Source organism: Giraffa tippelskirchi, chromosome 4, assembly GCF_054371585.1.
Source record: "Giraffa tippelskirchi isolate mGirTip1 chromosome 4, T2T-mGirTip1v1.2.pri, whole genome shotgun sequence".
Lineage (NCBI taxonomy): Eukaryota > Metazoa > Chordata > Mammalia > Artiodactyla > Giraffidae > Giraffa > Giraffa tippelskirchi.
Genome location: NC_137278.1, coordinates 11,712,827 through 11,726,863, shown reverse-complemented (window position 1 = coordinate 11,726,863; position 14,037 = coordinate 11,712,827).

Sequence of the window (14,037 nt, the reverse complement as noted above, 5' to 3'; positions counted from 1 at the left end):
GTGCAATTGCTGAATCATGTGGTAATTCTATTTTGGCGGCTGGGGTGGGGAGGGAAGCCACCATACTGTCTTATATTCCCACCAGCAGGCACAAGCTTCCAACTTCTCCATATCCTCACCAACACCTGTTATTGTGTGGGTGTGTCTTTTCCATAGTAACCATCCTAATAGATGTGAGGTGGTTTTGATTTGTATTTCCCTAATTAGTGATGCTAAATACCCTTTAATGTGCTTATTGGCCATTTGGATACCTCATTTGGAGAAATGTCTAAGTCGTTTGTGGGTTTCCCTGGTGGCTCAGATGGTAAAGCATCTGCCTGCATTGCGGGAGACCTGGGTTCAATCCCTGGGTCAGGAAGATCCCCTGGAGAAGGAAATGGCAACCCACTCCAGTACTCTTGCCTGGAAAATTCCATGGATGGAGGAGTCTGGTGGGCTACAGTCCATGGGGCCGCAAAGAGTCAGACACGACTAAGCGACTTCACTTTCTTTCTTTCACTTTCTAAGTCCTTTGCTCATTTTTTAATCTGGTTGTTTTGTTGTTGATTTGTAGGAATTTTTTATGTATTCTAGATATTAACCTCATCAGTTAAATAATTTGCAAATACATTCCCCCATTCTATGGGTTCCCTTTCCACTCTGTTGAAGTGTTCTTTACCATAAAGTTTAAAATTTTGATGTAGTCCAGTTTATCTATTTTTTTCTTTTGTAATCTGTGCATTTGATTTCATATCCAAGAAATCACTGCTAAATCTAATGTCATAGTCATAAGGGGCTTCCCTGGTGGCTTAGAAGGTAAAGAATCTGCCTGCAATGCATGAGAGCTGGGTTCAGTCCCTAGGTTGGGAAGATCTCCTAGAGAAGGGAATGGCCACCCACTTCAGCATTCTTGCCTGGAGAATTCCATGGACAGAGGAGCCTGGTAGGCTACAGTCCCTAGGGTCGCAAAAAAGTCAGACACAACTGAGCATAAAGCTTTTCCCCTATGTTTTCTTCTAAGAATTTTTATAATTCTAGCTCTTACATCTAGGACTTTGATCTAACTTGAGTTAATTTTTCTATTGGGTGTAAGGGAAAGGTCTTTGGGGGTTTTTTTAGAGGCTAAAAGGGCTTGATCCCTTCCTCTTATGTGGTTAATAACCCAGCCAGGGTGCTCACCTGCTCTCTGATTGTATGCTTCATTATTCCATTATTGTCAACAATACTACCTTGCAAATGCTTAATGGTTTGTATTTTCCCAACTGCTCAATAATCAGAGAGCGCTATTATCCTTGCTTTAAAAGTAAAGATGCTGATACACAGCAGATATAAGTGACTTGCCTGAGATGAAACAGCCAAAAAGTGATGGAGCCAGGAGTCAGCCCAGATGCTGCTGCTGCTAAGTCGCTTCAGTCATGTTCGACTCTGTGCAACCCCATAGACAGCAGCCCACCAGGCTCCCCTGTCCCTGAGATTTTCCAGGCAAGAATACTGGAGTGGGTTGCCATTTCCTTCTCCAATACATGAAAGCAAAAAGTGAAAGCGAAGTCACTCAGTCGTGTCCGACTCTTAGCGACCCCATGGACTGCAGCCTGCCAGGCTCCTCCGTCCATGGGATTTTCCAGGCAAGAGTACTGGAGTGGGGTGCCATTGCCTTCTCTGCAGCCCAGATGGCCTAATTCCTATTGTGGGTTTATTTGTTAGTTCCCTAAGATATAATGGTTTATTTTACTATAGTTTTCCTTCACTGATTTATTCATTAATTCATCAAATATTTTTCTTAGTGATAAAGTAACTTCATATTGTTAAAAAATTAAAAAACAAGGGTAAATAGCACATATAATTCCTTTGTATTCCTCTCCCAGCCATACATGGATGGAAAATTATGTACTTGTCTTTACTTACAGAAGCTAAGGGCATGCCCTCTGTGTGTGTGACCAGGGACAATTAGTAACCTCTCTCAGATTCAGTGTCTGCATTTGTAAAATGAGGATAATATTACCTTTCCCACAGGGCCATTATGAGAATTTAATGTGTTAATACACATGAAGCACACAGATTGACCTTGCATTTGGTAATGGCTCAATGTGAACTATTATATGGTTGTCTTCTTAACAATAAACAACCAATAAAAGCCAAATTCTAAAAAAGGCCAGTGAGAATTGATGATTACAGTCCTTGTGTCCCATAATTAGCCATGTGTATCGATCAGCAGCCCCTGCGATGCTTGTTCATGCTATGGAATCCAGAGTTCTGATCCTGGATATTCTAATTCAGAAGCATGATCAGATAGCCCCCAACTAAAATAAATAAATTTATTAAAAAAAAAAATAAAGACCCTTGGCTGAGACCCGTTCCCCCTGGGGGCCACGAATGCAACGGATGCTCTTGTCTCTTCAGGGCCAGATGGTTCCAACTCTGGACCATGTGATAATGACATTAAGAGCTTCCACTATAAACCAAAATAGGTACATGTGTGAGGTACTGTGTTGAGTACTTTAAAAAATTATTTATTTATTTGGCTACAACAGGTCTTAGTTGCAACACGAGGGATCTCTAGTTGTGGCATGTGGGATCTAGTTCCCTGACCAGGGATCGAACCCCAGGCCCCTGCCTTAGGAGCACGGAGTCTTAGCCACTGGACCACCAGGGAAGTCCCTGTTTAGTACTTTTTATACAGTATTCCACTGTTTTCTAATGACCCTGTGAGCCAAACAGGGTTATTCCTACTTCACAGATGGGATGGTTTTGAACTGTGGTGTTGGAGAAGACTCTTGAGAGTCCCTTGGACAGCAAGGAGATCAAACCAGTCCATCCTAAAGGAAACCAGTCCTAAAAGAAATCAATCCTAAATATTCATTGGAAGGACTGATGCTGAAGCTGAAACTCCAATACTTTGGCCACCTGATGCAAAGAACTGATGTGAAGACCCTGATGCTGGGAAAGATTGAAGGCAGGAGGAGAAGAGGGTGGCAGAGGATGAAATGGTTGGATGGCATCACTGACTCAATGGACATGAGTTTGAGCAAGCTCTGGAAGAAGTTGGTGATGGACAGGGAGGCCTGGTGTGCTGCAGTCCATGGGGTCGCAAAGAGTCGGACATGACTGAGCAACTGAACAACAGCGACACAGATGGGAAAACTAAGGCTTGGAGAAATTAAGGTTTTGTCAATGAATGAACATTTATGTTTCATTCAAAAAGCAGAGAAGTCAGATGTTTCATATTCTCAATTTCTCTCTGAAAAACAGACTATATTATGGAGTTTTGTATTCATGTAGATTTGAGGCATTTCTATTGAGGGACTCTTCATAAGAATGGCACAGTGAGGTTTCATTTTTAAAAACTTTAAATGGCTATTAGAGACTCCTTTAAGACCATTGTTTCATTAGTGAGTGGGCCAATAATAAAGACTTTTCAAAATGCTGTGGAAAAAAAAAAAGAAGCATGATCAGAGACTCTTGTTTCTAAAGAAGCTCTTCAGGTGATACAGATCCACAATCAGGTAGGGAACCACTGACTGAAGCTTTATTTAGATGCCAGCATGAATTGAATTCCCAATAGTACCTTCAGGGCCTCAACAGGCCACCTGCTCCTCTCCCAAGTGTCATGAGCTTCCAGCTCTAGGTCCTGCATTCCCAACGCTGTCTTCCTAAAGCAGTCAGTGCATTTGGCTGAACATTGTTCATACTTGGAGGCCCAAGGCAGGTGTCATCAGCAATGCATTCACTCATGTACCGAATCCCTCCTATGTGCCAGGTCCTGTGCTTAGAACTTTTTTACTCCCTGCTGAGGCCCATTCTTCTCCGCAGCCCCTCAGTGTAACATGGTCTTACTATGCTTGGTGGCTAATGCTTGTTGTCAGGGATACTGCTATAAATTAGAGGGTCTGTGGATTGGACACAATACTGAGTGGACACCCTGTCAAAGGATCTCTGTGTTTCCGAACTTGCTTCTGACCCTCTTGCCTTGCCCCTGGTGCCCAGATCTCTGGGCTTTCCAGCTCATTACCTTGCAATTTGTTCTTCCACATTCCTCCTCTCTGCACCTCTATTTTTACCTCTATTTTAAATTTTATACATGCTCTGTCTGCCCAGCCCTGACCTTGGCTCTTCTCCAATCACCTTGTGTGTTCATTCTGCTTGTCGGGGCTTCTAGGACCCCCTACCCTAGAGCTGCTCCCACTTCCACCTAACATGAATGTTTTCAGCAAGACTCAGGCCTAAACACCAGAGGTCCTGTTCTCCTCTTCCACGTTGAAAATGGTCATCATGTACCTCCACCCTTTTGGAAGTGAGCTGGAAAGTTTGTCGGACTCTGCCCCATTGTACTCTTGGACTCTCTTGCCAGTTTTCCTTTACTTTATACTTTTCCCCACAGGCATTTTATGTATTGTTAATATGTATACTGTAAGTTATCAATATTTTCCTTACTTATTTCAACTACTGCTTTTCCTAAGCCTCACATAACTAGTATTTTGCTTGTGAGCAGAAAGTATAATTGATAAAATTCTGAAGTTTCAATCCTAGTATATCTCCCACTTCACAAATCAAGGCGCACAAAGTGAGTGACAGTGACATACTTGCCTTAGCATCTGAGTGGAGAGTAACACCACAGTTCTCTGACCTCTCGGCCTGGGCAGAGTTTTTGCTGGCCAGTCAGAGTGGCCATGACACTGGGAAGGAGATCCTCTGATCCAATTCAATGATGGAGTATTTTTAATTTGTAGGTAACTTACTGAGGTCCTCAAAGGGGACTCTACCTCCTGAAAATAATGACTGAACCTTCTGTGACCTCTGCTTCCAGTGGTGAAAGTCAAATCTCTTTAGGAACAATAGAAGCAATATTGTGTGGTGGTTAGGGCACAGGCTGCTTAGAGTTGAATGCTGGCCCTCCTAGAGCAAATTGCTTACCCTTAACTTAGTTTTCTCATCTGGAAAATGGAGGTATTATTAGCACTTGCTTCATGGGGAGATAATGAGAAGAAAGTTATTATATCCATAAACACTGAGGACTCAGCAATAGTAAGTATTTGATAAATGAAGAATTATCATAGGTACAATTGGTGACCACTGACCACATGCTTTACTCCCATTATCTTCAATCTTTGCATCACCCCTGAAAGGCTGGTACTCAGACACATTTTCAGAGAGGACAGGTGATTTGCCACAGTCACCCAGCCAAAAGCAATTTAAGAGCTGAGCACTGTGCTAAAGGGCTCTCTGATTCCCAAGCTGCCTCTTCTTCCAAAACAACTTCTACCAATTCTCATTCTCTTCTCTGTCTCTCTCAGCTCAGCTAAAAATATCCTGAGCATCATCCTCATTAGCTAATATGCATACATTATTTTTTGCTTTCTGAATATAATTGGTTCATTCAAAGGGAAAGCTCCACCTACATGAAGGAAGGAGCTGAGCTGCTCTGTGAAAACTCATCTGAATCCAGAAAAGTCAGCTCCCTGTAGAAGCCCCTGTGCTCCCAAGCTGGTGTCCCTAGCTGGATGGCAGGGAGGCAGAATGGAAAACAAACCTTCCATACACACTCCTGCCACAATGGAGCTGAGTGACTTTGGGTAAGTCCCTTCCCACTTCCTAAGAGTCAGTCTCCTCAGCTGTTAAATGGGGCTTCAGAAGCACTTGAGTTAAAGAGTTGTGGTGAAGATCAAATGAGCTACCCTGTGGGGTCTAACATCCAGTATGCAGTATCTCAAAATCTGGGAGCTTCTATGACACAGGCACCCTATACAGAATAAACATCCAACACCTGCAGGAGAAACTGGATTGCCTAGTGATGAAATGCCCAGGGTCTGGAGCCAAGGGGATGATGGCTCATGTCCCAGACTCTGGTTCTGTGACACAGTTTCTCTCTCTCCCCAAGCCTCAGTCTTCCTGTAGTAAAAGAGATATAATATATATAAAGAGCTCAGTAATGAACAGTGGCTGCATTCACAGCAAGCCTCCCCAACCAGATCATCTCTCTAATAGCAGTGGGAGTAATTGATTTCTGCTTCCAGGGCAGCGCACACACGGACACCACAGTGTGTTCATCCTGGGGCAGAGCGTGTGTGCGCCAGGCAGCTAAAGCCAAACTGTCTGCCCCGAAATCTCCTGCTGGTAATGCGGCTGATGACAGCTTAATGGACTCTTTACCCTTGAATGCTAAGGGGAAAATAACTCATGGCATTATAACATATGAATGTAATGTGGGTTTTTTTTTTTTTTTTTTTTTATTCTTGAGCATTGGAGAGAGAGAGTCAGAAACATGTAGACTTGAGCCAGCAATCTGAGTCTCCCTCTTCCTGGCCCTGTCTGTATGGGGGACAGATTTAGCCATTGCAATTAACTAAATCATTCATGTTTGTCAAATATAACCGTATCCGTGTGTGTGTTTCCTTGAATGACCTGGATGCAGGACACAGTTTATGATGAGAGGATGTGAATGTTCCTAAATTATTGATTTTTTCCAGGAACAAACGAGTTCCTCTGGAATGGATGGGCAAATGTACACACTCATGCACACACACACACACACACACACACACACACACGTAGATGCACACTATTGTTACGGAGAAGCTGGTCAAAAATCCACCTGCATGACTTTCAGAAAGCCATGCCATCCTGACCAGTCAAGTAGGAAATCCCCATTGTGGGAAGTTAACATTTTTCTCTACCTCACAGTTGGAAGGAGGAGGGACGTAGTGGCAGCCACAGACACCTCCATCAGATTGAGAGGGGGCAGGGAGGCAGCAATGAGGGCAAAGAGAACCGTGTGCAAGGGCAGGGATACCACAGACTTGAAAAGTCAGATTGACCTGAGTTCAGATCACCATTTCCTCTTCCTCTTCTCAAAACCTCAGCCTCCCCAGCTGTATAGTGAGTTTCCTAACACCTCCTGGCGCGGTGCTATGAGAACTAATGACAAGGCAGGTAGAGACCTAGTAGGACAGGAGGCCCGGCGCCAGGCTCAGGGTCGTGCCTGGTGCATGGGGGCCTTGCTCCTCCCCCCCAGTGGGGAAATCTGGGCCAGGCAGGAGGCGTCCCAGCAGAGTCTGGGCTCCCGTGCAGCGCAAGCAGAGTCTTCTCTAGCCACCGAGAGACTTGCTGAAAAGGAAGTGTGTGGAAGCGCACTGCTCTCCATCTGGCTAATGTTCACTTGTGTTTCCTACTGGAGAGCATCACTTTTTTCACCTCACCTGGTTTGTTTACCCAAACAAGCTGCTCATTAACAACACGAATTGCATTTTCTGCAATTCTGTTGACAGCACAAATGTCTGCAGTCAGCTTGGGAGTTTGGTGGGAACTGTTGCCGGATTCCACCCAGCCCAGCCAGCGCGGCTTCTGAGGAAAGAAATCCAGGCCATGCAGTGGTGTGAGGTGGGGGGTAGGGCGCTTGGCTAGGGCCTGCTGTCCAGTCCCACCCAAAGTCTCCAGACCCTGAGTGGAGACAGGGCCCTGGGCCCTCCTGGGAGAGATGAGGTGCTTTCCAGAAAACAAAGGTAGACAGAAGAAGATTTTCAAGCAGGAAGAATTTGGGTGGGGAAAGGAGCCAGACATGAAAGAGTAGATGAAACTCCAAACAGAGGTACAGACCTGGCAGGGGGGAGGCTCAGCCTCCAGCAGGGAGACCGTGAAGGGCTTCCCTCGTGGACCCAGCAGAGCCTACATTCGACTGTCTTCAGCACCTCCGGCAAAAAGAAGCAGATGAGAAAAATAAAAAATAATTATCTCTCTTCTTGGTTTGGCCCCACAAGGCTGAGCTCAACCTGGTTTGCCAAAGCACTCCTCTCTCATCTCTGTTGCTCAAGCAGGAAGAAAGACAAGGTTTTTAATGTGTGTTCATTTATTTTAAATGGTGGCCCTCAGAACGCTTTCTTTTCTGTCCATCTCTTCATTCACTAAGTTTCCACTGATGGTTTACTGATTGCCATACAATTGTTGCTGAGGGGTATGGAGGTGAGAAAAGACATGGCCCCTGCCTTTTTGTAGTTGGTAGTCTAGTGGAGGAAGTGATATTAAACTGCATATCAGATAATTGCAAATCATGATGAGCTGGATAAAAGAAGTCCAGGATGTTATGGAAACATGTAACAGGAAAACTTGACCTCTGGCAGGGGCCATCAGTGGCATCATCTAGAAAAAGTGAGATTGAAGCTAACCCCAATTAAGAGAAGTTATCTAACTGAAGAGTGGCAAGGGGCAATGGGCCTATGTGTTTGGTTTCAGATTTCATCAAGACACCAAAGAAAGTCTTTGGGTTCCTCCATTGTCTGAGGGAAGGCTTGTATGAAACCTGGGAAGTAGATGGTACCTGCCTGCCTATTTGAGATGAGCTGTAGAAGGCAAAGCCCCAGCCAAGACCATGGTCTGGCATGTAGTACATATACACACTTATTCGTTAACAGGAAAAGAACATAGCAGAGGGTGCAATTAGGAATTTCATATAGGGAACAGCATAAGCAAAGCCTTAATATGTGCCCCCATGTGAATGTTAATAATAAATCAACAAACAATGCTATTTAATATGTACCTGCAGTGATTCTCTCTATATCATCAGAGTTGAACTTCATAGCATCTCAATGAGATTAAGTCATCAAGCTCACAGTTAGGGAAATCCCCAATTCAGGGTTCTTTTGCTCTTCCATGATGTTAACTCACAATTTGCTCATGCCTGCTCCTCACTCTGACAGACCAGGTTCTTAACACAGCTCTTACCTCAAGAATAGGTGATATCAATTATCCAACCAGACCCACATGCCCAGAAGTAGGACAGAAAACACTGGGGCCAAAGAGCCAGAATATCCTTCCTCTCCTTGCTAGGGGATAAAACATTCCTGATTGTGGCTTTTACTTTCCCCACCCCCTTCTAAAAAATTATTTATTCTGTAGGGCTTCCTGATCCAACCCAAAGTCAAAAGGAATGAGATAATAATAGCAGAGATGTGTTGAGAGATTGCCCCCATACCAGGCACTAACTAAGTGCTGCTATGCTGCTGCTGAGTCGCTTCAGTCATGCCCGACTCTGTGAGACCCCATAGACAGCAGCCCACCAGGCTCTGCCTTCCCCGGGATTCTCCAGGCAAGAACACTGGAGTGGGGTGCCATTTCCTTCTCCAATGCATGAAAGTGAAAAGTGAAAGTGAAGTCGCTCAGTCATGTCCAACTCTTAGCGATCCCATGGACTGCAGCCTACCAGGCTCCTCCGTCCATGGGATTCTCCAGGCAAGAGTACTGGAGTGGGGTGCCATTGCCTTCTCTGCTAAGTGCAGTTACTTGTATTAATGCATTTAATTCTCCTACTCACCCTATGAGGAAGAATCTTGATCATTCCCATTTAACAGATGTGGAAACTGAGGCATCAAGCTAATGAATTGTGGATAATAGCACCCATCATACTTCCTGATCCCTTATACCTCTTCAACTCTTTCTGGTGGTAGATCAACAATTGTTGATCTCTTCTATGCATCACACACCATGTGTATGTGGTTTCATTTAATCCTCACATGAACCACCAGGTAGAATTGTTTTTCAACCCTCATTTTGCAGAGAAGAAAACTAAAGCTGAGAAAGAGAGGTAACTCATCCCAGGTTCCTGGGTTGGAGAAGATCTTAAACCCGGGTCTGTTTGATTCCAAAGTGCACATGCTCAACTTCCAAGCCAGCAGGATTCTAGTGCATTATACTATCTCCTGCATTCCTCACCCAGGAAATGTATCCACAGTGGCACCATCACACCAGACACTGTTGAGGGGAAGAGCATCCAGCCTAGACTCCAATCTTCTCACTTGAAAATGGATATAAAAATCCCTAAATCCTAGAATGATTTAGCAGATTAAATGAGATTGTGTCTGTTAACTACTGGGAACATAGATGCACTTGAGAAATCCTCTTTGGCTCCCTTCTCCCACCTCTTTCTTCCCAGTCATTCAAACAGTCTTGGTTTGCCCAAGTCCATCCAGTTCCAATGGGTGCCCATACTCACCATCAGCGAAGGCAGGATGTCCCTTGAGGGTGCAAGAGTTGACCTCTGTTCCAGTTTCCTCTGGGCATGGTAAGGTGCTGTGTACACCTACGGCCCCATACAAATAATCACTAATAGCAGTAATAAACCACTCAGCTTTCATTTACCGCCAAGCACAACGCATTCTGACATGTCCCTCTAGAAAGGCAAGCCCATGGCTGCACAAACATGGGAAGTCATTTTCCAAATGGGCATTTTCCTTGGAAGAACTAATTTAGCTTCATTTCTAGCAGGCTGCATTCCTGAGTCCTTTAAGTACAGAGATTTCAACTGGCCAGGATATATCCTGGGCTCAAGTGGGGGCCATTACTCAAGAGCAAGAAGACCTTCAGCACCAAGCAGCATGCACTGGCTGGCGTGCATCCTGCAGGTGGGGAAACAGACACCCAGAGATGGGAAAAAAAACAAAGTAACCTAATGATCATCCCAGCTAGCATTTACCAAGCTAGAGATAATGGTAGAGACTGTTCCAGAAGAAAGTCTCCTCCAACAGGAAGCAATCAGCTACCAGTTAGAACAACCTAAATGAGGTCAAAGACTTTTCAGACTGGTAATGAAAAAATCTGAGCCTTTTCAGAAAGCAATTTGGTGTATGTGACAAAAGACTTTTAAAAGTCCATGATTTTTGAGGAATTCCCAGGTGGTCCAGTGATTAGGTTTCTGTTTCCACTACTGGTGGGCTCAGGTTCAATACCTGGTCAGGGAACTAAGAAAGCACAAGCTGCAGAGTGTGACTGAAAAAAAAATTCATACTTTGATACAGTCATTTCCTTTCTCAAAATCTGACATCAATAATCAATAATGGAGACAGAATAAATGCATAAAAAGGTCACTACAGCATTACTTACATATGGTTTATTTTTTAAATTGAGTGTCTCTTATGTTCCAGGCAGTACATGGCACTGTCTGGTGGTAGATTAGACTTCAAATTACCCAGGGCCATTAAGTCCCCGTCATTCCCTAGGGAGGTAATGTGACAGGATAGAGGTAGCCTGGGAGTTGGAAAGACCTAGATATTTTATTCATTCTTTCTTTGATTCACTCATTTGCTGCTTCCTCCTGCAAATATTTGTTTAAAACCCTTCTATGTGAACACAGAATTACCATATGACCTAGCAATTCTAATCCTAGGTATACAACCAAAATAACTGAAAACAGGTATTCAAGCAAATACTTGTACTTGGATGTTCTTATCAGCATTATTCATAGTAGACAAAAGGTATAAACAACTCAAGTGTCCATCAACCAACAAAGAGAAGAACAAAATGTGGTATATTCATACAATGGAATATTATTCAGCCACAAAAAGGAATGAATTACTGATACACATTGCAACATGGATGATCCTTGAAAGCATTATATAAAATGAAAGAAGCCAGGCACAAAAGGTCACGTATCATGTGATTCCACTGATATGAAATGTACAGAATATACAAATCCATAGAGACAAAAAGCAGATTGTTGATTGCTAGGGACTGAAGAGAGGCAGTAATGAGGAGCAACTGCTTAATGGGTACAGGGAACCCTTTTGGGATGATGAAAATGTTTTGGAACTAGATGAAGGTGATGATTATACAACATTGTGAACCAAATGCTGCTGAATGGTACATTTTTAAATGGTTAATTTTATGTTATGTGAATCTCACCTAAAAAACAATCATTATGTGATTTTTAGGGAATTAGACACTTATTCTGGGAATGAGACAAAATCCCTGTCTCCATGGAGCCTGGGGTAGGCAGTCAACAAATGAGTAAACAAAACGAAAAGAATGATCACAGGTTGTGTTAAATCTAAAGCAGGGGATGGAGGTAGGAAAAACTGTGTGGGAAATGGGGTTTTTTAGGTCTCTGAAGAGGTGACATTTAACAAGAGCCAAATGAAGTGAAAGAGTGAATGATGTGGATATCTGGGGGGAGGGGGTTAGGGGTGGGGAAAGGATGTTCCAGGCAGAGGGAAGGGGAGGTGTAAAGGTGCTGGAGCAAGGTTGAGCTCGGCAAGTTGTAGTCCAACAAGGAGGCTGCTGTGATGGAAGCAGAGGGGAACAAGGGAGTGTCCGGAAGGGGGCAGCCCATGACCTGCCCGGGCTGCCTTCTCTGAACCAAATCCTCATTTCTAAAAGTGGGCCAGAATCCCCACCTTGAACTTCAGACACAAGGATGGGAAAAGCGCCCAAGCTTCACAGGCCTGTGAGAACAAGTGCATCAAAACGAAGTCTTCTCTTTCTGGATTCTAGAAGACGAGACTTTCACAGTTCCAAGCAGGTCTGAGATTCTCAGAGGATCTTACAGATAAGCGTCCACATCCTAGACCTGGACATCGCACACTGTCTCACCTGGACAAACCAGGACCAGGCAGAGCCCTGCCCTTGTACAGAGGGTACTTCCGGTCCTCTGGGCCTGCAGCTCAAGCCATCACCTAGGAACCCTCATCACCCTGTGAAGTGAGAACACTCCCGCTGTGTGCTCAGTTAGTGAGGGTGGGTCCCCACAGCAAGGCTGTTTGAACCCTGAGTGTCACAGAATTCAGAGAGATATTCCAATTCTTTCAGTTCAAGGACGTGGTCCTTTGCTTCCTGGGGCACACAACAGGATGACTTTCATTGGCGCCTGTGCTCACCTTCCTTTTAAAGTCTCTCTCGTTATACCAAACAGCTTGATGGGAAGTACTCTCAGGGCCCCCAAAGTAGCAGGGTCTCCACCACTCCAACTCTGTCTTGTCTGGGTAAATCCAAACCTCTGTGGGGGGAGGGGCTCGGTATGTGCTCCCCAGATCCACTCTCTGCTCTCCAGACTCCAAGTGACATGACTGCATCAGCCAGGCTCACCTTCCCTCTGGCTCCTGGTTGGGTTCAGCCAGTGGGAAACACCAGCAGAAGCCTGGAGGGAGGAGGGGAGGGCCATGGGGCCCCACTCCCCGCTACACTGCAGTTTGTAGAGGCTGCTTCTTCTCTCCTTGGCCACGACTCCACACTGGTGACACCTGTCTGCAGCTGCGACACACATCAAATTCAGGAAGTTCCCCCTCTCTTGGCCTCTCACACCAAGGACAGTAATGACTCCCTATTCTTGCTAATCCTGGGATGCTTCACCATCCCATAGCCCTGCCCACCCATGCAGGTCTCTTTATTGAACTCCTTTTATGTGTCCCCTCTTGAACATGTCCCCCATCTCCATCCCAGACCCTGAGTGATGCCAGGAAAGCCCAGGGGAGCCTCTCAGCTCCTACACAATCAGTGAATGTAAGCAAAGAACATCATCAACTCAAGCCCCCTTGTCGGTCCAGACAAGCAGCCTTGTTTCTTATAGCAATAAAGGGTGAGCTCTTCCAGATCCAAGTTGGAGATGAAGAAAGGCTAAGGATAAGCACTTGGAAAGACATCTGAGGGTGAGCTCCTTTCAAAGCAAACAGAGCTTTGGAACAGTGGCAAATTTTGTTATGACTGGTGGAAGCAGGGATGGACTACAGCTACAGGCATCTCTTCCCAGCTTCTCAGCCCTGTAGTTCCAACATATACAGACCTTCTGGAATGAGACAGAGAAGGACTGCAGCTAAAATCTGGGATCTGATTGGGGGAAAAGATGACAGGATGCAAGTGTGTTGGAAAGGCCCAAGTTAATAGTTTGATTTCTCTCAGCTTTTCACAGAGAAAAAGCAGCAAAGGTGAGATGTTTATTTTCAAAGCAAGCAACATATTTCTTATGTTCTTATATTTCTTATGACAATATCTCCTCTTAATAGCCTTATCATGTCTAATAACTTAGGAGATAAAATACGTTTCTTTGATCTGAGCTAGTCAAGAAGAGTGACAGCTGGCATTCCGCACACAAATTTAGTGCCTTGTCTAATTGTGTTGACTTCTCATTATTGGAAAATCTCACGACCAGTAGAGAATTTTTTTTTACTTTATCAAACTGTTAACCATTTCCTAGCTCCTACCTCTACTCCACCCCTGACACACACAGCCTCTTGGAACTGACACCCTTTCCAGAGTGGAGTCAAAGTTGAGCATGACTCGGCTCCGGGCTACAACTTGCATGAG